The 27175-nt window shown below is 29.7% G+C and overlaps 2 protein-coding genes across 4 annotated transcripts in view; one reads left to right on the forward strand and one right to left on the reverse strand.

Moving 5' to 3' along the window:
• Positions 1–25731, forward strand: part of LOC107436531 (uncharacterized) — a 53218-nt gene extending 27487 nt beyond the window's left edge. Inside the window, exon 3 of the mRNA XM_016048293.4 lies at positions 22522–25731. The gene's annotated coding sequence lies outside the window, so the exon portion shown is untranslated. The remainder of the gene's footprint in view (positions 1–22521) is intronic.
• Positions 1–27175, reverse strand: part of LOC107436532 (uncharacterized) — a 190815-nt gene that overhangs the window by 141651 nt on the left and 21989 nt on the right. The gene's annotated exons all lie outside the window — the stretch shown is intronic.

The following is a 27175-nucleotide window of genomic DNA, read 5'->3' on the forward strand; positions in this document are numbered from 1 at the left end:
TTAATTGCGTGCGTTGACTAGATTTAAAAAAAGCTTATTATAAAAGTAAATCTAACTTATTTACATTTTTTAGTACATGTTTCATTTGTTTAGATATCGATTGCAATATGTTAATCATAAAAAGGTTGCGTAATATGATAACTGCATTTAATTTGTAATAGTAATCAAGAACTTAATAAGAAAGACAAATCTTTTAATCCTTTAAGCAAATATCTTTTTTGCTACAACCAAATATATCTGTTGTGGGAAAAATACACGTGATTCATCTGACCAATGAGAACCGACGTGATTTTCATTCGATTGCTGAGAACACTGGACATAAGGCGAATCTCGGTGCGTTGCCGTGAAGCGTTGGATTTGTTACGACATACTAAAAGGAATAGGGAAATTGTGGGAATAAGTAGGTGGGAGAGGGGGTGCTAGGCCCCAAAATGGTAAGAATATGCCGAGGGCTGAGAGCTTACACACTATGTAAAAACTACAAAAAAATAAAAACTGGTAAGAAAATCTTTTTATTCTTGTTTGTTTTCGGCATATCCATGGCTCACACGAATTTTTTTATATAGTTAATATTAGACTGTTTGTTGTTTTATGTTGTTTATTGCTTAGACTGCAAAGCTAAATAATTAATATTGGCCAATATTACCCCTCTCAAAAACAAGCTAGAGTTGTTCTTTTTTTTCCATCTTTTTGTTTTTTTGTTTCTAGTATCCCTTTCAGACTGTTGTTGTAGTTCATTTACGTCGAATTAGAGCTGCACAATGGGTTATTGGCGACTGTCTGGGAAAACATCCCTGAGGATGATCCGATGACATGCCATCACAATTTCGATCCTCTGCAGAGGGGATAGCACCCCTGCTTCGGTAGCTCAACGTCCTGCGCGCGAAGTCGAACACTTTACGGTAGAACAGTTTAAACGAGGGCCAATACAGCACACCCCCTACGCAGAATGATCCAAGCGGTCACCCACCCGCACACTGACCGCAACCAGTGATGCTTGACTTCGGTGATCTGCTGGGAACCGTGTCCTAACAATCAGTCCATTGCGGGATCACTTTCAGATTGATTTCGCCAATTGTGAATTCCTAATATAATGGGAAAAATCAAACTACAAAAATGTTATTCATTACAAAAAATTTTATTCAATTACAGTGGATGGCAAAATATTATCCATTTAATATAAACGCATTAAACTTATATTAGGTTTTATTAGAAAGAATAAAAGTCTGTTTATTATTATTATTACAACTAAGAATTTATAACGATGAAGTTTTATAAATTGCATTAGACTTCACCCCACAAGATCTACAAAGGAAATTGAAACAACAAAATGTTATTCATTTATAAATGTCTTAAACTTAAGTTACTCGATGAGAGGAAATGGTAGACCGTTTTATTTTTTAATTTTTCATTAAATACAATCAAGTGATTATTATTTGCATTTGGAGTACGAATAATCAAAAGCAGATTTCAAATCTACAGAGGAAAATAAAATTTTATTCATTTTTAAATGCATAGGTTACCCGATCAGAGGCTGTTCAAATTTTCCATGCGTTAAAACTAAGTAAATATAATTTGCATTTGGACCCGATTGTGGCCTACTGATTTGCATGAAATGTTAATAGATATTTAAAATTTCTGGTGTTTTACAGTGTTTCTTTCCTTTCTACAATCAGAACAATTTGATCAAAAACATTGCAGAAGCGAATGGAGACTACAAAATAACTTTACAGTAAGCATTATGACAGTAATGTGAATCCCTAACCCCGTTTTAGTTTGTCATTCATTCAAAGTTGTTTACAGTTCAGGAAATATTCATATATTCCCCCAAGTGGCAGTTTTAGCAATGTGTTGAGAGTTTAAAATTAAAGACACTTTTTTTTCTTTTCTTAATCCTTTCATTTTATTTTTTCACAGACCACCCAAGTTGCGTGCGCGAAGGAAATGGATTTAGCGTTTAGGAAATGAAAGAGCGTCAAATGAACAAAAAAAATAAAATGTATATTATTACTAGTATAACGCCACGCGTTTTGCTCGCCACATTTGGTGCAGTTTTGTGTTAATCTTTTTTTTTTTTGTATCTTCGTTCTCTCTTCACTTTACTTCGTCTTTTTTTTACGCAGGTGTTTTTTCAGCGCTTTTAAAAATATATTATTAAATTGATAATGAGTGGGCGAGAAATTGTTTTCACTTGGCATTTAGTGTATAAAATATCGTTTTTCAAAAAACCCGGTTCGAAAATTCACTTTTTTAGCATTAAAGAAAAATTGTACGTGGTTTGATCCTCTCTGTTATACAGGAGGTCTAACTGAAAGGAGAAGATTTTTATGAGATTTTATTTCGAAAAATCAACTTCCAACAGCGCCACAGAACGGCTATTGAATGTATATGACGCACTAGGATAATGCGACATAAAAGTAGGTCTATAAATTAAATAGCTGGCCATTTTTGTCACTTTTGGATGAAAATAATTATGCTTGCAATTCCAACAAACTTCAAATTATAAAAAGAAGAATATTATTTATACACTAATTATGGATTGCTATTTATGGACTAATTTTCGTTAGTGATTGCTTAATGTATTTCGGATCATTTTGGGTGAATAATAGAGCAAAGAATAGAGCACTTTCCCATGAGGTAAATAAAGTTCGATTCAGATTTTGCTCCCGTCTCGCACTGGCCACAGTGCTATCGTAAGTTGTCCTCGGTGGTAGACGGATCATGGACTAGAATCCCGCGGTCATCGAGCTAACCATTAAAGGTTTTCGTAGTTTCCCTTTACTTGTAACGGAAATGCGTGTTAATTTTGAATGCTTGATATAGAAGCTCTTTTTATTTTAATTTATAACCGTCGTTGAACAGCCGACCCAATTTTTTTTTGTTTACTACTACTAATGTTCCGTAGCCTTGTAGTTTTGAAATAATCCAGAAGACAAAGGAACTCCTGGATCAAGCATTGGGACAAATGTGCCTTCGTGGAGGACTTTTTAATGGAACTAACCCGCAATTGCTTTGGATAGGGAGAAAAACAACAAAAACCTCCCAAGATTAGCCTGATGGAAAGGGATTCTATCCCATGATCCGTCAACCACTGAGGATATTTTTACGTCAGCACTGTGGTTGGTGCAAGCCTTATGCCGAATTCGTATCGACCAGCCATCCCTGGTATTTGAACCACTTTCACCTCATTGGGATGCGATCGCTCTATCCCCTGAGCCATCACGGCTCATAGGAGCTTCTTTGTATCATGATTGAGTTTGAGATACGGAATTGAGCACTAATAGCTGTAAATCCAAAAAATAGATCTGCTGTTCAGCGCCAGTTATAAAATAAGAGATTGTAATCGCAGAAATCAATAGATTAAAATAGGTCACAATTGATTCTTGAATAACGCAGAACTAAGTCTTAAAATAAAAATCATGCCAGATCAATTGGTTTAAAAATCAGGGTATTAGTCAACAGAAAATAAAACCTAAGCTGGGATAATCTGAAATATTGCAAGATATGTCTTTCGAGTTCGAATCCCGAAGATGGCTGGTCGATACGAATCTGATCACAGTGCTGGCGTAAAATATCCTCAGTGGTAGACGGATCATGGGTTAGAATCCCGTCAGGCTAACCGTGGGAAGCACTCGTGGCCTTCCTCTCCATGTAACTGAAAGGCTGGTTAATTCCTTCAAAAAGTCCTTCACGAAGGCAAATTTCTCACAATACTTGATCTGGAGTTCCCTTGTCTTCAGGATTGGGATCAAAATTACAAGACTACGTAGTTGAACATTAGTAGTCGTAAACCCGAAAATTGGGCCAGTTGTTAAACGACGGTTATAAAATAAGATATGTCTTGAACTAGAAAACAATTGATTATCAGCAAAGATGGACAGTACAATATCGGCAATGGAACAAATTTCGAGAATATTCTCGATTTATCTAGTTTCATGTTTGCAAACCCTTTATTTCTGATTTATAATTGACGTTTTTTGAAAATATTTTGTCTTTTCGAAATAGATTTTATCATTGATAAATATATATATAAAAAACTACGTCATATCCTGTTTGATTATTGTCGTAATCTCATGCAGATAAAATATCGTCAAAGAATCTTATGCAATCAAAAAATCATTGTAAGGAGTATCAAACAGCCAATATATTATGGTATCAAGCAAACAAAATATCATGAAAAAAACTCTAAAAAACTAGTCTTCAAAATTTAAACTGAAGTTAACTAAAACTTTTTAAACGAAACAAATTAATAACCTACACTGGTGTAAAAAATAAAGAAAATTTGCAGACTTGATCAATTATCTCCAGACCTACTGGTCCGATTTTAATGAAATTCGATATGTACAGACATTGATGCAATACAAAACAAATAATCATTCAACAATTGTAATACACAATCGATCGTGCATGACACTGGTTGGAGTCGGAAGGTATGAAACAGCTGTTGCAGAATAAACAACAACAAAAAATGGGTTAATAGATGGTCTCCTATTACAGATATACAGGCCTTGCAGCGTGATGACTAGAGCCCGGATTTTGATGACCTAAAAAATCTCCACTAATGCCCTTAAAAAGGGCAAAAAATGCCCTTAAAAATGCAAAAATTGCGCAAAAAATGCCTTAAATAAAGTAAAAATATTGAATTAAAAAAATGTTTTGCTCTTTAAAATTATTATAAGTCATTTAAAAAATATAAAACAATGCAATACTTGTTCTACGCTCATTAAAGTTTGAAAAATATGATTTATATCCTAAAATAACAAAAAAAAGGAAAATATATTGACACCAAAATATTTTCATTTTGTATAGAAACTTTAATGGATATAACAACTTCCATCTCATAATATTACTAAATATCAGAATTACATTGGATTATTAAATGTTTTTCGATAATTTGAAATGTAAACGAGCGTCTCTTGTCTGAAAGTCAATTTTCATTCCTGCAGAAGCTTCTTTCAACGTCTGCTGATGTTACAGGCGTGTACTTGAAAAAGACGGTCTCACTTACTGACAATTCTTCTTCAATTTGAAAAGATTTTGCTTCACCTGTTAATATCCTATAGATTTTCTTCATTGTTCAGAAGCCAGTGTAATAATGAAAATTGATAAAAAATAATAAAAATTGGAAAAATTAACAAAAAACTTTAAAAAATGCATTAAAATGCAAAATACGCCCAAAAATTTAAAGAAAAATGCCCTTACAAATCTAAAAAAAATGCTCTAAAAGACAAAAAATGTTTAAAAATGCAAAAAAATGCAAATGTCATCAAAATCCGGGCCTTAGTGATGACATACTTGAAATAAGGCAGTTCATCCTTTCCTGTGACAATTGGTCTGAATTGTCCTGCGGCAATTTCATACCTTCCGACTCTGAAACTTCATGAAAATCGGTCCTGTAGTTCTAGAGATAATCGACCCAGTCTGCAAATTCTCTTAATTTGTTACACCAATGTATTTTAAAAATAGCATTTATCGCAACGTATCGTGGGGATAATTGTTATCCTGATTAGAATTAGGAACTTAAAATTAGAAGTAGGAACGAATTCATTTTTTACACTAATGTCACACGCCAAGTGACAAGAGGTTAACATTTCATTTCTAAAAATAAAAAAATACGGAAGATAGTGGTGCAGCATAATTATAATGGTCTGAACCACTACAGTCTAGTCTTATGAGATATTGTTGACGCCACGAGTTATTACGCATTTTGCGGAAAATTATCCGAATTATTGACTTAATTAGTTTTCAGAAACATATTAACCGAACAGAAAATATTAACCGAACAGATCAATGAATTGATTTCATTGTCAAAATGGGGAAAAACAAATCACTCACAGTCAGAGGAATTTGTTTCCTCACAGACTGAAGGAGAAATTACTTATTATTACAAATGTCAAAATATTGCGACACTTTTTACTATTATTGTGTCATAAAAATATTAATTCATGCACGGTAAAAACTGTGGTCATCACTTTATGTGGTTAACTTATCAAATCGAGCACGTATATACATTTTAGTAAGTGTACTTAAAAACCTAAATACAAACAATGGAGGAAATGAACGCCAAAACCACGTGCATTCACAACAATCATAAATTATTTTCGGTTCAGGAACCATTGATTTAGGTGTAGTTTGGATATTATCAGAAATTGTTTACAATCGAGTAGAAAAAGACACGAGTTAAGTTGTTTCACACGTCTATACATCTACTGCAACAAGAGTTTACCTTTACTAAATGTATATTTAGTTACTTGTTTCAATATCTTTTAAATTGGTACTTGGTTGATGAAGACATCCCATATCCACGCATGTAATCTATGACGTCAGCTAATCTTTATCAGCTAAGCGGCGTTTAGCTAAGTTTCTCAACATAACTTAGAATGTTAATTAAGCGATATGAAATATGATTATGAGAATTTGAAATATAATTCTTTATCGACTACTTCTTTTACTTAACTTAGATGTATTATTTATGTATTTTATAGTAACCGTGATATATTTTTCTTTTGTGGACATGGCAACTTCGATGCATAATTCGTTTGTGTTCTATATGGCTTCGTGCTTGTCTCTGGGTAAATATATAGTGAAATAATTAAAATCGTTGTGAAATAATTTAGGGTTCCTTGGGGTATTCATCCACTTTTCCTTTGAGGTTAATATCTTCCTTACCTGTACTATGCATGATTCTTTATCGCCTTACGAGATCATCGCCAACAAAACCAATTATTTTCATTTTTTGAAATGCCGGATGCTATTTAGGCAAAGTATGAAATAATCGTCCTGAAGAGGTTATTATGTAAATGATGTGCATGCAACTGTGAATGACCGAAATCGGTGGTTGTTGACTTTCACCGGTGAATATTGACAATCAAATTAGTCGCTTTGGTGAATGTCCGAAGTATTTATCACATCCGATTTGATATTAGTTTATTCGTGGATATAATTACATTTATTCGATATTTTAATACTTACTGACGATAGATTAGAACAAACATCAGTGTTTGGAGTATCGGGCAAATATATACCGGGCAATGGCACTTGACTTTAAAAAAAAACATCAGTGTAGGGTATACCGGGCAAATGAATACCGGGCAGGGCATGGGCACTTAACCTTAAGGTCATGGGCACTTGACCTTAAAAAAACATCAGTGTAGGGTATACCGGGCAAATGTATACCGGGCAGTGGCACTTAACCTTAAAAAAACATCAGTGTAGGATACACAGGGCAAATGTATACCGGGCAATGGCACTTAACCAGACCAAGTATGACTGGACCTTTGGTAAATGTCCGAAATATATGCTAGGTCTAGTGCCACTTTTGCTATAGCTTAAATATTTAAAAAAAATTAAACAAAGCGTTTGAATCAATTTTAAACTGATAACGAAATTATTGCTTTAAAATTCAAAAAACAATAATAAAAACTGCGCCAGATAAGAGTAATTGAAGTAGTTGCTTTATACAGCGCATGTGCGGAAAATTTTTTTAAACAAAATAATCCACGTGCATCTAAAAGTGGATGAATATCCCAAGACACCATAATTTAGAATGTGTCACTTAAGAGAATTGGTACTTGATGGGCTTGGCTTACTCGAAAACAGTTGCTAACGTAAACAAATGACGCGTTTTAACAATCCATCAGGATAGAGATACCCGCACTACGTCACTTTCAGGTATCACATTTAAATAATTTTACATTTAATGTCTATCCCCTTTTTCTGTTAAGCGTAATTCGAGTTCGCTTCAATATTCTCTCAACTACGCGTATGTTCGATTTATCCACTAATTTTATTTTATTTTAAGTATTATTACACTTTAAAAACTGGTGTTATATCTTTTCGAATATGATGTTAAAAATGTGTGAAAGAACTCTGGGTTAACACCAAATTGAGCGTTCATATACGATTTAAAGTGTTTCATTTAAACATAAACACTTAAAATTGAATAATCTTACATCCAACTCATGCTTTTACGACTCCATACGAGAATTATTTTCTTTTCCGAAACCATCATTTTTGGCGATAACAAAAATTCAAGAAACGCCAAGTAGAATATCGACAGAAGCTTGTTAACCATCTGCAATGAGCTAGCGAGAGTTAGTTTTTGCTTTAAACGCTCATATTCATGGGCAGAACAAAGTGTTCTGTTTTAAATATGGACGTTTTTAGTTGGATAATTATATTTTAATTTTTAAATCTCTAAGAACTGTACTTTAAGACTTTAAAATGCATAATTTTTATACGCTTCTACTTTGTTTAGCCTAGTTCGAATTAGTCTTAATATTCTCTCTGTACTACGCGTATATTTTATTTTAAGAATTAGTAATTATTGTAAGAATTAGTAATTATTTTAGAATTAGTCATTATTAGTAATTTTAAGAATTAGTAATGCATAATTTCTATGCGCTTCTGCTCTGTTAAGCTTACTTTGAATTCGTTTTCATATTCTCTCTGCACTAAGCGTATTTTTGATTCACAAGCAAATTTTATTTTAAGAAATGGCAGACCTATGCATTCTAAATTATTCATTGTTACTTTATATTGTGTTTTGAAATTAACTTTACTGACTCTTAAGTGTATCTTATCTTACAGTAAAAATTAATTTTAATGTTACTAAATATAAAAGATGGTGGTGGATACTTTACATCAAGTAGTGTATAAAAACATTGGTGGAATGAAATAACATTAAATCCAAGAGTTGTGTATAGCGTTTCACTCCATTACTTTGGTTTTAAGAAGTTGCCGCCATTTTTTTTTGGCGTTAAGTTACTCAATAATTTTTTTTTACTGAGTAGGTATCCTAAACAAACTGTTCTTACTTTAAATTGTATCACAAAATTTCTTCATTGACTCTTATGTGTATCATGTGTTGCTATTGTTGTAAGTTTTAGTGTACCTGGTACTTCACTGCACCAATTTATTATCTGTGGTGTTTTACTGCACCACTTTTGGTGTAAAGCAGCTGCCACCATTTTTGGTCTCAAGATATATAAAATTTTTTTGGGTGTAGTTAGTAGCTTTGATTATATGAATAAACAGTAGATAAAATTTTTTCTTTATCACGATTTTTATCAAAGTATTTGAACTATTATTTTAATTAAAAGATTCCTTCGGCCGGATTAATAAACTTATTGAAAAGCATTGAAAGCATCATTTAATGTTAATCGTTAAAAAATTTACATTCTTAAAAAATACACTTTACAACTAACCGTGACAACTGTTTAGAAATCTTTATATTCAATGAACTAGCTGTCAAACTTCGGAAGATATTTTTTTAATTATAATCATTTCTAAGTAACAATTAATAATTATTGTTAAGTAATTATAAATAACATAATTATTAAGCAATTATAAGTAATAACTATTTTTAAGTATTAAGTATAAACTAAAACTGAAGGCTATAAATGTTTAATCTCTTTTTTGAAGATTTAAATTAAAAATCTTCAGAAATTTTAACAACCCCGCAAGCAAGCTGATAGTAGTAGTTCATTTACATCGCACTAGAGCTGCACAATGGGCTATTGGCGACGGTCTGGGAAACATCCCAGAGAGAAGACATGCTATCACAATTTTGATCCTCTGCAGAGGGAATGGCACCCTCGCTTCGGTAGCCGGACGACCTGCACGCGAAGTCGAGCACTTTACGGTTGAACAGTTTACTGAGGACCCATACCGCACACCCTCGGTCCCTACGCAGACTGATCCAAGTGGTCACCCACCCGCACACTGACCGTAGCCAGTGATGCTTGACTTCGGTGATCTGCTGGGAACCGTGTCTTAACGATCAGTCCACTGATGGACACAAGCTAGATAGCATACCGAATCGAAAAAAATTTCTTCGATCGAAATGCTAATTCTATCCTTTTTTTAACTTTCTTTTTTTTTAAAAATCTATTTTTTTATGACAAAATTTTTTAACTGCTATTTTTTTTTTGCCAACGAATTTTTTTTAACTTGATTAAAATTTATTTCAATGTAATGGATAAACACATAGCTTTTCAGGGTAGTGAAAACAAAAATCTAATTGCGATCAAACATTTTAAAGTTCGTTTAGATACTCCAAAAAAAAAAAAAAAAAAAAAAACAACAACAACAAAGAAAAATGTAAAGTAATTGTCTTTCAGAGCCATTTTTCATAAATTCTATTATCATATGTTAGATAAAAAAGGGTTGTACAACATCTGACTCGGTGTTTCGTAAATAGGTTACGGTAGTTCAAAAAGTTAAACAGGTTAGAAAAGCTTCGCGCACTGTTTTAATGTATCGAAATAGAATATTTAAATTACAAATCATTGTTGATTAGAACAAATTGCTATAAGTATTTCTTTCTTCTTTCCTAGACCTGAAAGTTTTTTTTCTTCTTTTTTTTCGAAAAAAACATTAATGAAATTTCCCAACATTTTATGAATACACCAATCATACCTGCAATAGCCGGGCATCACTTTATTTCATTAGCATAAATCATGAGTATTCTTTCTTTGTATTCGTAGGAGTTGTGTAAAATAGTAAAGGTAGTGGCATCAATTTCTTCGACTGCAAAATCTCAGGTTTTGCGTAACTGTTTCGTGAAGTTCTATTGTATTCGATATACAAAAAAAAAACTATTCTATTAGCAGGATGGTCGACCACCCCGATGCAGACTGCCCGTTTGAAGTTCCTCACTTAATATATAACAGACTCTGATTTTAAAAAAATTAGCATTTGAATTGTCTTTCTTTTTTTGTTGAAAAATATTTTAAATATTTAATAAATACTGCAATAAGAATATTATGATTAGAATATATTAATGATTCGAATATTTAGTTTTTAGGAAGTTTTAGTAATTTAAATTTTGTCACTTTGGATTTTGTAAATTGAGAAGTATTTTCTTTCTTCTCGGGGGGGAATGACATATACTTGACGAGAAACGAAAATAATTAAAAAAAAAAAAAAAAAAAAAAAAAAAAAACTAGTTAAAATGCTAGAAACAAAAACAAATTTTTTTTGAAGGAAGAGGCTAAAAAATCAGGAAAAAGAGACCTTTCGAGGAAAAAAAATATTCATAGTAAAATTTTAGAATTTTTTTTTCTTCTTTAATAAGAAATTCTCTCTTTTTTTTTCAAATTTATAAGATAAAAAGTTTGTTCGAAATGTTTTTCTTATTTCACAATCTTTTTCGCGCTAAATAGTATTTGAGTTTAAGGAACGGGTAAGGTAAGTTTAGTTAAAAGAAACCAAAAGTAATATATATATATATATATATATATATATATATATATATATATATATATATATATATATATATATATATATATATATATATATATATATATATATATATATATATATATATATATATATATATATATATATATATATATATATATATATATATATATATATATATATATATATATATATATATATATATATATATATATATATATATATATATATATATATATATATATATATATATATATATATATATATATATATATATATATATATATATATATATATATATATATATATATATATATATATATATATATATATATATATATATATATATATATATATATATATATATATATATATATATATATATATATATATATATATATATATATATATATATATATATATATATATATACACATTTCAAAACTTTATTTTACTTAAATTTAATTACTTTCAGCCACTTTTTCGTGTCTTCACAAGTTCCTTAATAAAAAAGCGTTAAAATTAAATTTTAAACAATTAATAAAGTGTATAGGAAAAGAAATATATAACTTCTATTTTTAAAAAAAAATCCTGTTTTCCATATTTTTTAATATTTTTAAAATTTTGTAAAAAGGTTTTGCTCTGGGCTTTGGACCTCTAATTTAAATATAAATCGAATCTAAACTTGCGAATGTAACGCCTTATACAAGAATCTACTAATAAAAAATCACTAGGGGCACCGCGAACTTTGGGAGAGGTAAAATTCCCATTTTGCAGAATGATATTACTAATTTGATCGAATCATAAATTAGTACTTACAATTATTCTTACATATTCTAATAAAGTTACATAAAATGTGACTCAATTTTCAAACAAATCAAAAGCGAATTTTTTGGTGATTGAGCTATAAGTAAGTATAAGTAACATAATTTTCAACTGTCCCTATTTTCTCGAAAGATTTTATTTTTATTTCTTAAATGTTAGCTAAATTTACATTTTGATATTTCTGTGAGCAATAAGTTTGATTTAAAATGTTCTTGCTCCCCATTATATTTAATAAATTTAACCATACATGTGAGCCATATGATAAATCAGGGATGTGATGCTAAACGAATTTAAGGAATTTCTACTGACTGTTATCGTTGCAATTTTTACTTCACTACAACTAGAAAAAAGAAACTTCTTAAAAAATATTAATTGTTGGCAGTTTAGAAAGTATGATTTGTGTAGTATACTATCAACTAACCAATAAGCATATTTTTTAAGTCTGATCTAGGGGTCTTCAACCTTTTGCAATCTGATTGCACCACATCAGATTATCAGTTGTCGCAATCTCTAATTCGGTAAATCGTGGGGGCCTCGCATGTATTAGATAACGGTAAAGAAATTCAATAGTAGGAAGGGAAATACTTGATCCAGGAGTTCCCTTGTCTTCTGAATTGGGTTCAAAATAACAAGACTACGGAGTTGAACATTAGTAACCCAAACCCCCCAAAATTGAGTCGGCTGTTCAACGACGGTTATAAAATCTGTATAAGCTAAATTGTAGAATAACCGATTTTTGAATTTTGGTGACAACACATACATCTGCAGACGGCAAAACGTTATTTTAAGTTATTTGTTGACGACTTTTTTCATTACTTTTTACAATGTGCAAGACTACTAACGTAACGTTTAGTTATTTTATTTGTCAAACTCCTCTTCCCAATAATTCGAAGAATGTCGCCAAAATCATTTTTCTAGTTTGACCTTAATGAGAAATCGATTAATGATTTTTTTCTTTATTAATGATACTTTTGGCTTTCCCTGGGGGGTGATTTTTATGACAAATCACTAAAAGGACCTTTTATCAGATCAAAACTTTAAAATGAGTTTGCAGATTCAGATCTTCTCTAATTGGCGTGCGATTGATAATGTTTTTCAATTATATCTTCTCATTGAATTAATATTTCATTTCTGTAATAAGAAAACCATTAATTTCTTTAACGAGATACATTTGCAAAAGTGTATCAATGTCTATTTTCTATTACTATTGCTATGTATTTATTTTATCTTCACTAATTCTACTAATTTATTATTACTGTTACCGTTAAGTATGAAATCCGTTATTTTATAGAATACCTAGTTATTCCATGAAATAACTGATCGTGTCCGTTAAAGTGTAAAACTTTCTCATATTTCATGATTTAACTAGTTATTTCATAGAATAACGATCTGCAGCCCGTTAACGTGTAAAATAATCTATATCATATTCAAGCAGTAGAAAAATTAATAGTCACAGTAACAAATGCAACACCAGATGTAATGTTTTATTGCTCAAGTTATTCCTTGTTTGACATTTTGTACGAAACTCATTAATCTATTGGGCACGGTGGTAGAGACCGAATAATAAGAAAACTTAATAGTCGTTACAAAAATATTACGCAAAATGATATTAAGATTTTCCTGAATTTTTGTGAATCTTGTCAACAAAAATGCAAAGTGGGCAGAAAAGGTGTTGCTGTTAAACCTCGATTTTTTCGCATATGAATTCAAGATGTCAGGTTGACCTCATAAATTTTCAATCACAACCTGATGGAAACTATAAATTTATTTTAGTTTATCAAGATCCCCTTACAAAGTTTGTGGTTTTAAGACCTCTTCAAACAAAGAGAGCAGAAGAAGTTGCAGGACAGTTGCTTGATATATTCCTGTTGTTTGGAGCCCCATGTATATAATATTCCATAAATACCATTTATACGCTGCATAAATTAAATAAATTGCTTCTTTTCATTTTAATTGTCTATCATTAGTTTATTTTTAGAATACCTAGTTATTTCATTTTAGATAAATTGTTTATTTTACACTTTAACTGTCTCTCATTAGTTAATTTATGGAATACCTAGTTATTTCATAGAATAACTAGTTAAAGTGTCAAATTAATAACATATTACACACTTAAACGGACACGATCAGTTATTTCATGGAATAACTAGGTATTCTATGAAATAACTGCATTATATACTTTAACGGTAACATTACTATACTTAACTATCCATACTAGTGCTATATTTACGTTCTAGAACTTAATATCTATTACAATTGGTAGTTAAATCAATTTTTTTTATAACTATTCATTTTCAAAATACGTGATTGAATATTTTAAGTTCGCCATCACTTAACAATTGATTTTATGTATGATTCTGAGAATAACTTCGTTATATGGAAAAATCATTAAATTGAAAATCACCTTTTGAAGTACTTAAACACCACTAATCAGGTTTTAAATTCATTAACACTAAACATAATTTAAGTAGCAATGGATACACTTTTATCTTGCAAACAAGTATCCACTATTTATTTTATAAATTTTATCCATAAAAGAAATCTGCATGAAAAGCAAGAATAGAGCAAAACGTTATTCAGTGTTACAGTATCATGCTACATATATTTTAAACAAAATAAAGCTTAAATTATGTATAAAATTAAGGCTGCATTTATTTTAAAAGTAATTTCAAACTTACATTACGACATGCGTTCTTAAGTTTAGTTGCTACTGATAAAGTCCGTAAACTTTGTTAGAGTTTTTCGCTTGAAATGCCAACAAAAAAAAAAAAAAAAAAAAAAAAGAAAGGGATTTTACTGCTTTCTCTAGAAGTTAAGTGGCTTCGAAAATCAATTAGAGATCATTTTCTCCATAAAATGCGTTAACAAGTTTGAAATATTCTAAAATATATTGAGAAATAGGGAAAGTGGATCTCAAAAAAAGTTCGTTGAATAGAATGCTCACTTCGCTATTTGGAAGTTATTTTACGAAGAAATTTCCAACTTGTTCTTAGTTCTTCCCCCCCCCAAAAAAAAAAAAAAAAAAAAAAAAAAATAGCACAGTAGAAAAATTCGCAAAATGGAAGCTTGTTAAATAGAGGTCCGACTGCATTACTGAATTCAGAATTCACAGTTAAATGTTATTTAAAAGAATGTTAACAACGAAGTTTTATCCGTACATTTTTCCTACGATTCAACTAAATGATGTTCTATCTATTTCCTTTATTTTCTATCTATAAATTAAATAACAGTAAATCGCTAAAATTACTTTGTTTAATCTCTGTCTGTCCCAAATATACGAATTTTTAAAAAAGTAATACAATCGATATTTTTAAAAGCGTTGGTTAATAAATTCATATGTTGCCACATTGTAGAAATCAACCATTCCATGTACTACATTCATTCTATGTTCAGTTTAACAAGGATGATCCGCTGAAGTTTTAAATTACGATCAAGGCGATCTATTTTTATTTATTTTTCGATATCTAACGAATCAAGTTACTACAATAAAAAAATCAACACATTAGTTGATATAATCAATCCTTTTAAAAATATAAGAAATTCAAAAAAACTTAATCAAGTACTTAACAAAAACTCAATTAAGTAATCCAAATGAATTCAATTAATAAACTCAGTTTGGCAATCAAACGGTTTAGAATATTATTACCATAAAGGAAATTAATATGTCATTGATTTATTTTTCAATATCTAAATAAAATTAAATCAAAATTTATATAATCGAAGTTTATAAAATAAGAGCCGTTTATGCCTCCATAACGTTAATAATTCTTAAATTTATCTACTCTACTGTCCACGCGAGTGATTACTTAATTGTAACTTTGTTTATTGTATTTATTGCAAGACATATTTTTATCAATCGTAATAGACCTTAACTTAATCAAAAGGAACTATCAACTATTTTATTACTGACTATAATCAAAGCATGATTAAAAAAAAAAAAATTTTAAACGAAAGTCAGTAGAAATACATTGATAGTTCTGCTGCTTTTATATTGCTGACATTAAGTGACCAGATTTCTGAAAGCTAAATTAATATGAGCCACTAAAACAATGAAATTTCATGATTTTTACATTTTTTTATAATTTACAATTAAATGTTGATTGAAAGTAACAATTTAATTCATAATTTACTTAAATAGTACAAAATAAAGTTGTTCTGTATTAGGAAATTATTGTTGTTATATACACTTACAGACGAAAGTCAAGTGTGCAAAATTTTATTTCATTATATACTAATTCAAACTAAGCACGTAAGGATAAAAATTGAAGTTTTGAGAAAAATCAAATCAATATTTAAGTTACAAAAAAGTTGAAAAACATACTTGAAAATTAAAGATTTCTTTTAGTTAAATTCGTTTCGATTTAATAAGTGAAACATCTATTGCATTTTAAGTTATGTGTTGAAAAACTGTCAATTCTTTAAGCATATGCAGCCCTCTCCAGTTAATACATTTACATAAACTCTAAAAAGAAAAATCACAGAAACTCAATTAAAATATTCAGAAGTATTCAATTAAGAAATTCAAAGAAATTTATTTACAAAATTCAAAAAACTAAATCTAGTAGTTAACATGAACTCAATTAGATCTTGTATTATTTTTCCTAATGAAAAATCTTTATGATGGATTATAATTAAACAATTCAATATTTCCCGAAACAGTCAAGTGTAGTCCTCGCTGTGTTAAAACGGAAGATATCGAGTAGTTTATTTAAAAAATTTTAATGAATTTGAAGAACATTAAATAATGGAATTAGTATTTTAGTTGCAAAAAATCTGAATTGCTGATTATTTTGATCTAGATATGCATTTTTAAATATGAAGAACTTCGGCTATATAATGATAATCCACTTTTCAAATCGTTTAGAAAAACGTTTTTGTTAAAATAAAATAAAATAAAAACTAAGAATATGAATAAAATAAAAACGATTTTCATACGTAGACAATTACAGGTTTGCGTAAATAATTCTGAAATATTTTGTCTCAATTTCGACGCCCATCGTCCATTAAATATTTTTTAATAAATACATTTTTTAAAAAAATATAAATATTCAATTTTATAACTATCTTTTGTGCACAAGTCTCAAAACAAACACATATTAAATGAACCTAAGGAATTGGATGATTTTGCCGAAATTCAAAGCTCAGATATTTTATTTATATTGCTACTTTCAATCGATATTAAATAATCTAAGGAATCTTTGCTATATTTTTAAGTTAAAACTATTCAAATAAAAAAATCCAGTATACAATAGATTGTGAAACTTTTCTGGGAAAATAAAACTGTTTCAATGCGATACTCAGTTCAATCATTTGCGTTTTTCTTTTTTTCTTTCTTCATTTATTTATTTTTTTCATTTTGTAATCATGAATCACTTGGTCTTTCTGACCACCAACGTGGACTTCCTGTCATGATTTATTCTGTTTTTTTTTTTAATTCTAAAATAACGGCTACGAAATCAATAGTCTATTCACGACAATTTAAAATGAAATTGAATTCTGTGGTATTCTTTCATCGAGCTTCATAATTATGTGTCACTTGGACGAATAATAAAAAAAATTCAAAAATCTGATCTTTTTATTGATTTATTTTTTCAATTGAAGTATCTAAATCTAAGCATTTTACTGTTTAAATAAAGCGCTTTAAAAAAAAAACTACTTCTAGTCAGGCTCTGTAATTTTTATTTATGCGTTAAAACACACACACGGGCGTTAGTATCCGTAACATAGCAGTGTGCATCTGTATTGCATTCCTGTAAGAATAGTATTTTCGTACAAATTCACAAAAAAAATTATTAAAATGTGTGTTTTTTTTTTATAAAAAAAAACTTAGTCTGCTTTAATAGCAGTTATTGTAAATAAAAGTCCATTATCATTTACGTTCAGTGGAATGAAGTTTCAAATTTAATTAATAAATAATTCTGGCATATTAGTTTTCCTTTTCAGTCAATTTTTATTTTTTTATACATCATTTATAAACTAAAAAAATTTAAATATAAATGTAAAATAATCATAAAAATTTAAATGTATTTATTCTTCATAAAAAATTTGTATTCTTAATCTTTTATTTATTTATTGAAAAGACCAACTTAAGCACCAATTTCTTCACCCAGAACTACATGAAAAATGTGATATTATCGTCTCCTTTCTCATCACCTTCCTCAATTCTTTTCTCAAAATCGTGAAGAAGTATAGTCCCTGGGCAAATTATTATACGCACTCTAAGATTCTATGTAAATTCTTAATTATCAAGTGATACAGCTTTATTGCTTTTACGCGACTGAAACCGGTTTGTACTTGTTTACGTCAGTGTATCAATTGGTTAAATTAGACGATATATTATATAAATTAGACGATCTATTATATAAATTAGACGATCCATTATATAAATATAGAATATTTATTATATCAGGTATTATATTAGTATATTATAATTAGTAATTAGACCAAATTATTAGACGAACTGCAGTTTACATGTTTTGCACTAGTTTGTATGCAATGCATTTATATTTAAACATACATGTAATGGGTTTTATTCAGGAGATTTTTTTATATACTTCCTATTTGCATTAATATATTATTTTTTTTACGCATTGCATTACGATGTTAACTAACTGATGCACTAACATAAACAAGTGCGAACCGCGTAAAAATAATACAGCTGTATAGCAGAGATGCCAACTTGCTCCGGACAGCAAACATATTTTAAAGTGGTAGTTTATCAATTATGATTCTTGGTTTAATATATTCAATTTATTAGGTTTTTATCCACCACTATTTCTAAATAATCCGAAGGCTTATATAATTCACCACTTCGTTGCAATAAGGTCACGTTGTACCGTTTAAAAAGTTAACACAATTAAACCATTATTTGCAAATTTTAGTTTGTGGTAGTTTACCGTTTTTTAATTGATTATGGCTTGTCCGGAGCAGTTGGCATCTCTGGTATAGTATTACCTGATAATTAAGATTTTACGTAGAATCTTATAGTGCGTCTAATAACTGTATATAAATATAAAAAATATAAAAATGGGCTTTATATAACTGTAAATAATCTAAAAAGTATTAAAAATTAATTTTAAACAAATTTCGTTACACATTATTCTTACACAATGCAGTCATTTTGACTGCTTTTGGGCAATATAGGTATATGTTAAGTTTCAGTCTTTCTGGTGTTAAAAATTATGGGTTAACATAATTAAAAAAACATTTCAAATTCAAGTTCATTTAATGTCGACCATAAACTGAAAATAGCACAAACCTAAAGGCCTGGTTTCTTAGGACAGGACGCCGTCAGCTGGAAATCAGCGCTAACCTTTGATTGGTCCATTTGTGAGCTTGATAGTATACGTCATCGAACGCTTATCTTGAACTACAATTGCCGTCCAACTCAACTACAACGTGACGTTAACCACAGAAACAATGGCGGACAACATTCAACAGCACATTGAAATCAGCCAAGATTTTGATATTAAACATAGCTTCTTCATTAAACATAACACTCTTCATTTAGCTCAGCTATAATGTGTTTTTTCTTGGACAAAGTCATTATTTGCTCTCTAAAACACTGGTCGACAATAACAAAATCAATATAAATTCAAAATAAATATTTGTTTACGTTATTAACGCATGCGCAATGAGAGATAATGTCTGCGTTGGACCAACTGCTCACGCTGAGCTAACAAAAAAGTATTTTTTTTGGCGTCAGCTCTACGTCAACTTTCCGCTGACGCCCAGATAAGGCGCTAGTTCTAAGAAACCAGGCCTTGAGCTAACAAACCAGTATTTTGTTGGCGTCAGCGGGACGTTGACGTCACGCCGACGCCCAGATAAGGCGCTTGTCCTAAGAAACCAGACCTTAAAAGATGATAAAGTTTTTGTATTTTGATGACAATAAAAATCCCTAAAAAACCCTTAATATTTGTATATAATGCAATAAAGTATGAAATTTATTTAAGCAAATTTGAAGAAAAAATATTAAAATTAGTCAAAAGCGCTAAAAGCAGCTAAAACCAAATTTGTCGTATGTAAACAATTTAAATAAAAAGTTAGAAACCAAAAACAAGCAAAACGTATATTTTTTATATATAGATGCGTCATTATCAGTATTTTCTCAGTTTACTTTTGACTCTGTGTATCATTGGGTTTCCATCTTTATTTCAATTATTGAATTTAGGAATTATTACATATTCTTATCTAGTTTTTCTATTATGGGGGCACAGTCAGTTTTTGATTTAACCACTGACTACAAAAAAACTCCAGTGTGATAGCAGACAGTGCGCCCCCTGATGAAGTGTTGATTTTGCTAACATATATATGCTTAGAATTTCATTTTTCCTTGTTTTTGGTTTCGAACTTTTTATTTAAACTATTTATGTTATGCAACAGTTATCATGAAATTTATATTATTTCCTAAAATCTACTGGATTTTTTTTTCTCATCCATGCTGATATTTTAGATCAAATTTTAAGACATTTTATTTTTATAATATTTATCTAATTTAACATGGCAAAATAGGAAATTTGAATAAAAATTGGTTGAATAGTTCTTGAGAAATCAAATTTAAAAAAAAAATTGTAGCAAAAACTTTAAAGTAACAATTTTTACAATAAAACGAATGCAGTATTCGGAAGGGGGCATTCTTTATTAAGTTTGCCAGAAACTACAGTATTTGTGTCGAATTCAATGACCTGTGCCATCGTCACGTATCGTTTGACGATTTTCTTATAACGGTGAATCTTTGTTGGGTATAAAGTTTCATTTTACAGTTGAAAGAAAACGTCATTATTAATAGAAGATCATTTTTATGATTTTTTTTCGTACCGGAACAGTTTTTTTAAAAAATATATTGGCGACAATAGGTCAAAGTAAATGAATATTTGACAAAGAAAATAATTCGGTTACTGGGAAGTTATACTCTGATTATTTTTTCGAAGTACAAAAGGGATTGTTCAAATATTACATTTTTAGCTCTCCTCTCCCTTGTCAAGAGATATGAGTGAATCCTAACCCCCCCTTCTAGGTTTAAGTGAGAAAGTCGCAGTCCTGTATTTTTCTACTCACGGTATAGAGCGTTCGCCTTCCAATGAGGTGAACCGGGTTCGAATCCCGGCAATGGCTGGTCGATACGAATTCCGCATCCGGCTTGCATCGGCCACAGTGCTGGCATGAAATATCCTCAGTGGTAGACGGATCATGGGTTAGAGTCCCTCTGCGCAGACTAACCGTGAGAGTTTCCCGTGGTCTCCCCCTCTTAGTTCCATCAAGAAGTCCTCCACGGGGACAGATTTCTCCAAATACTTGATCCAAGAGTTTCTCCGTCTTCTGGATTAGGTTCAAGATTACAAGGCTATGGCGTTGCACATTAGTAATCGTAAACCCAACAACTGGGTCGGCTGTTAAACGACGGATATCAAATTAAAAAATAACGTTGATTTCTAATATCAGGTCTTAATAAAAGATGTACAGGGTGGCAAAATAAAAAACGGATCACCCTGAATAACTTTCGATCAAATGATCGGATCTTCACGTATTAGGACTCATTCTTAATGGCTCGAGGGGGTACTAATTAATAAATGCAGACGATATTTTAAGTTACGAAATCATATACAAAAATGCACTTTCTCTGAAAAAGCACAACTTTTTTTTCGACGGATTCGGATTTCTGACCTCAAAAATATAGGGGGGTAGCAAATATACAGGAAATAGGGTCCCCATAGGTTGGTCAGGAGACTCCGAATGTTAATTTTATTTTTTGGGTATTTCGCTATATCTCGAGAACTTTTTTAGTGAAGTGAAAAATCTATTTTTGCAAGCAATTATAAAACTTGTATATCCTAAAATATAAATGCAAAAAATAAATTTTAGTAAATATTTACTATTTTTTTATTATTTTATTTAAGAACAGTCGTATAACTTTTGAATTGTAAGATATATAACTTTTTGCGTAATTATAAATTATCTAATTTTACAAGACAAAATTCAAAATTTAAGCGAAATCGGCCGAATAGTTCCTGATATATCGAATTTTAAACATAAGACTTTTTTTTAAAATTAAATTTCTCAGGAACTATTCAACCGATTTTGTTCAAATTTTCCATTTTGCCATGTTAAATTAGATATGAAGGTTGAACACTAAGGGCTCCATAGCCGGAAGAAATTTGAGCTTTAGAGAATACCATTTATTCGGTTACATTTACTTCTCAGTTTCGTATTTTTTTACCGATTACGTGGTAAAAAGAACTATAATTTTGAAAGAAAAAAAAAACAGAATTTCAGGTAATCTGTTATCATATCAACTTAAAGCACAACCAAAATGAATGGTTTAAATATCGTAACCGTACATATTAAAGCACCGTGTAATAAGTTATACCGTGCAATAAGACATTTTAATTTTTATTTAATTAATACAAAATTAACTATTAAATAATTAATTAAAAATTAATTTAATTTTTAATTTATGAAAAGTAACTAAAATGTGTTTATGTTTTATTTCAGGTATATTGATGGAATATTCAAAGGAATAGAAAAAAAAAATCTTCTCTCTACCTCAAGTCTTCCAGCATATCCAAACTTTTCGAAAAAAAACAAAAAAAACACAGCAATTCGAATGTTTTTGAAGAAAATATTTATAAATGTTTATAGTGATGTTCCAATATAATTTTTACTGTAATTAGTACAAGTTCATCAACTTTAATTTTGAATGATGTGATAATTAACGTATTTATTTTATTTTTTGAATGGATTATTATTCTTAGTTAAAATGTTTTAATTTTCTGTATGGACATTTAGCAGCTGGAAATTTGTTAGTAAAGGAAATATAAAAAAATTAAAAATTGTGGTTTTTGTAGTTTCTAAAAAGTAATAATTTGATGGGAGAATAGAATTTGTATTCATTTTAGCAAATTGGCGAACTGTTAAGAGTGTCAGATAAACTAATTAAAATTATAATAAAAAATATTATATTGTTATCAAAATGGTGATTTTTTTAAACCACAATGCATAATCTGAATTGGGGTTGCTTGTAATCAATTACATTTCGGCCTAACTCTGGGACTTTTCTAAATATATCAAACCAGCTATTTTTAAGCGTTGTATAAAACCTAAACACTATGTATGACTTTTTATTTTAATTTTTTTTTCAAGTGCAATGCCATTCACTTGTTGTTTATACGAAATATATGTCAATCCTTGTTTTCCTTTCACAATATTCTATTAAAAATCTGTACATTTTTCACCATTTTAACTTGATTTTGCAGCCACTTTTAATGGTTTTCTCTTTAACAAGATATTCTAACTTAATACTTTTTCGAAGGCAGAAGAAATATATACCATAAATCAAAACTTTATGATTCGGAATGAATTGAAAAGTTTAATTGAAGTAATTTGAAATTATACCTTTGATAGTGTTTAACTGATTTTTTTGATAGTGTTTACTCGATATTTGATAATGTTGAAGCCGGCGTCCACTTGATATTTAACGCTTACGAGTGCCGTATTTCACCGGCATCTGTGTGCACGCTCGCCGAACTTAGACGGCATCTACGTGATGACTTGGGTGCACGAGCGCCGTATTACGTAGAGTCGTATTTATGAGCGTCGTACCGACATTAGCGTTATGCTATTTGATAACCTTCAATACCATAAAAAGTATATTTTGAATGCTGCTCTTAATATATCTTGTAAGTTCATTGCATTTTTATTTATAATGCTTCCAAACTCATCGATTATGTAACACTTAAATAAGAAAATCTGTACATAAGAAAACAGACATGCAATGTGCATACTTTGCGGCTCAGACTGCCTTAACGAAAGGGTTAAAAGAAGTTAGGTACAGAAGAGAAGTAGGTTAAAAACATGAGTTAAATCTGCCGAGTTTTCAAAAAAGCGATTAAACGGAGAAAAATATCATTTCTAAATAAGCTTTCTGATCTCCCTTTATTTATTCTCTTTATTTATTTATTTGCTTTACCCGATTTTCTTCACTTGATCAAATCTATCATTTAATATGTTCTCTTACTAACAAGGATTTTAGGTTAAAAAAAAAATAATGTATTAAATTTGTCTATTTCGAAGTGATTATCAAAATAGAATATTTTTTCTTCTTCACCTTGCCAAGTTCTATTCCGATCTCTTTTAGTAACGTTTTATTCAATCTTACATCGGGAATGTATACGCTGCCGTGAATAATCGAAATCAAGAGAATGTCGACTTTCACCGGTGAATGTCAGCAATCACACAGTCGCTTTGGTGAATGTCCGAAATATTTATTATTACGATTTGATGTTCCATTTATTCGTTGATATTATTATATTTATTCGATACTTTAATATCTGCTGAGGATAGATTAGGAGAAACATCAGTGTTCGAAGTACCGGTTAAATGCATACTAGGCAGTGACACTTAACCTTAAGAAGACATTGATGTAGGGCATACCGAGCAAATGCATACCGGGAAGTGGCACTTAACTGGACCTGATATATATTTCAGACATTTACCAAAGCGACTATGTGATTGTCAACATTCACCGGGGAAAGTTAACTACCAATTTCAATCATTCACAGTACCATACATATACGAAATATTTCCCCTTAAAAAGGTTGCAATTAAAAAGTTAAATTTAAATGTTAAATAAAAAATTACTTTTTTTAATTTTATATTCTAATACTTCTACATAAATCTACATTTAAAAAAAAATTACTTGTTGAATTTGAACTTTAACAAGAAATTGTTTTAATTTGCGTTTTTTCCCCCTGTATTTGAGGTCGAAGTAAACTTTCAATTCTTTTTCATTTATTTCAAATTACGTCGTGAATTTTATTTTTCCCTTTAGTATTGAAAAATGTAGTTGATTAATCTAATGCTGAATTTAGCTATGGTTTATTTTATATTTAAATATTCAAAAAAGAAATATTAAGAGTAAAATTTCGTTCCATCGGAAACTGAAATAAATAGTGACGAAAAAATTTTAAACATTCCTTATGGCATATTTGACGAAATTTCTGTCATTTAATAACATTCTCGTTATATAATTTAGTATTAAATATACATTAAATTAATATTAAAATATATATTTTCGTTAATTTAGGTCATCTTTCAAACTGAAGCGAAATAGACAAAATATTGGATGCATATTATTTAATTATAAAAAAAAAAAAAAAAAAAAAAAAACCGAACTGTATATAAAAACTCAGCTTGATCTGCAAGTGTCTATTGGCGGGTTCATACCCGTAAGATCTTCAATTATATTTCATGGACTTGTCATATTTATAAAAGTAATTTGGAAGAAAAATTGACATTTTTCTGAGATTTGTTAGTTGAATTTTGTGCAAATTCAATGTTATTTCTGAAGAAACAAATTTTAAGGTTTATTTATTATTTTATACAAACTATTGTTATTTTCACCATTCTTTGAGGAATCATTGTTAAAATGTTAACTTATCTCGATGTTAGTAAAATTTTTAAAACAGTACCAAAATATTATGTATTTTTTTCACTGTGGTTTTTTTATTTATTGGAAAAAAAATTGCACGTATCTTAACAGCATTGTATCAAAATTGAAATTTGTGTAAATTATTATGAAAATCGTTATTTTGTTTTAGGCTTAAATTTTATCCCTTGTTATGATGTGCTTTTTTTTTCAAATGTACATGCAGTTTTTTTTTGTATTTTCCTAAAGAAAAAATTAAAATGTACATATCCTGTTCAGTTGCATATTTTACTGTGTGGAAAACAATCTATGAATTAAGATAGAGTTCAAAAAGTTAACAATCAAATAAATTTTTTTATGGGATGGTTCAAATATTGCGCGGTGTCGTTAAAATAAGTTTCTGATTTGCTTATTCTTGTTGACAAGGGGTAGGGGTATGAGAGATGCTTTCGTAAGGCATTACAACGCCCTGATTTTCAAAATTTTCATAAAAAGCAAAATAATAAAAATGTAGCCAAAATTACAAGCGTAAAAATTTCCAATTTGAAATAGAAGTTAAATTTGGAAAAAGAAAAAATTTTTTTTAAAAAAATATCTGAAAGTAAAAGACTTCTAAGAAATATTTCAAGAAAAATCGTAAAATGCGTTAAGACTTATGCATAGTTACATCTTTTAAGTCACTTTAATCCAAAGCTAGATTATTGCAGCAAATGTCAAAGTTTGAGCAATGAGGTAGGGTGTTGCAACATTTTTACGTAAGCATAGGAGCGAGTCTGATTTGCTTATTACTTTACTTGCTTTTTAGATTACTGCGGCAAATGTGAAAGTTTAAGCAATGCCCAGGGTACGTAAGCATAGTCAGTTACGTAAGCAAGAGTCTGTGATATACTTATTTTTGCTGACAAGGAGGAAAGGGAATAAAAAAATGTTAGAAAATGTAATTTTTGAATGGTTTCCTTTGGTTTAACACCAAATTAAGGGAAAAGAATATTATAAGCACATTTTTATTTCATTCGAGACAAGTCTTAGAGAATGTCGTAGGCTAATTGCAAGATTCAGCTTTTTGCGTATGACGCCGTCATTTTTAAAAGCACCCAGCTAATTGAAAAAAAATATCCAGTCTACAAGCTTTTTTGGCTTATTAAAAATGAGCGAAAAATTACTTAGTCTGAATTTGCTTAGGTTAGACTAAGTACGGCTTGGATAAATCAGGCTTGCGAACAAAGCGTGATAATTCTTTAATTAGCTTAAAAGTAAGTGTGTTGTTAATAATTAGATTAAAGGCTGCATCTGTCAGGCTGAATTGAAAAATATAAAAGACTTTTCCAAGTAACTCGGCCCGATGCAAAGTGACGTCACGGCTTACAAAAGCTGGATTTTTCAATTAGCTTACAGCAGAAATATTGATATGCATTATTAAATAGGTTCATTCCACATAATGTACGAGAAATTTCAAAGCCAAATGGTTGTGTTTTTCTTCATTATAAAAATACAAATAAAATATTTAATTATTTTTAATAAAAAGGAAACATCCAATTATTTTAATGCATTATTTTTCATCTTCATTCTTTTAAAAAATATATAAGCTGCAACTTTTATTTATAGATGAAACTGAGTACGGCAAGATTATACATTTTTTATTTATTTTATAACCGTCGTTGAACAACCAACCCAATTTTCGAGTTTACCATTACCAATGTTCAACCCCGTAGACTTGTCATT

This window comes from Parasteatoda tepidariorum, chromosome 6 (assembly GCF_982258835.1).
Source record: "Parasteatoda tepidariorum strain Cologne lab strain chromosome 6, Ptep-v5.0, whole genome shotgun sequence".
Classification (NCBI taxonomy): domain Eukaryota; kingdom Metazoa; phylum Arthropoda; class Arachnida; order Araneae; family Theridiidae; genus Parasteatoda; species Parasteatoda tepidariorum.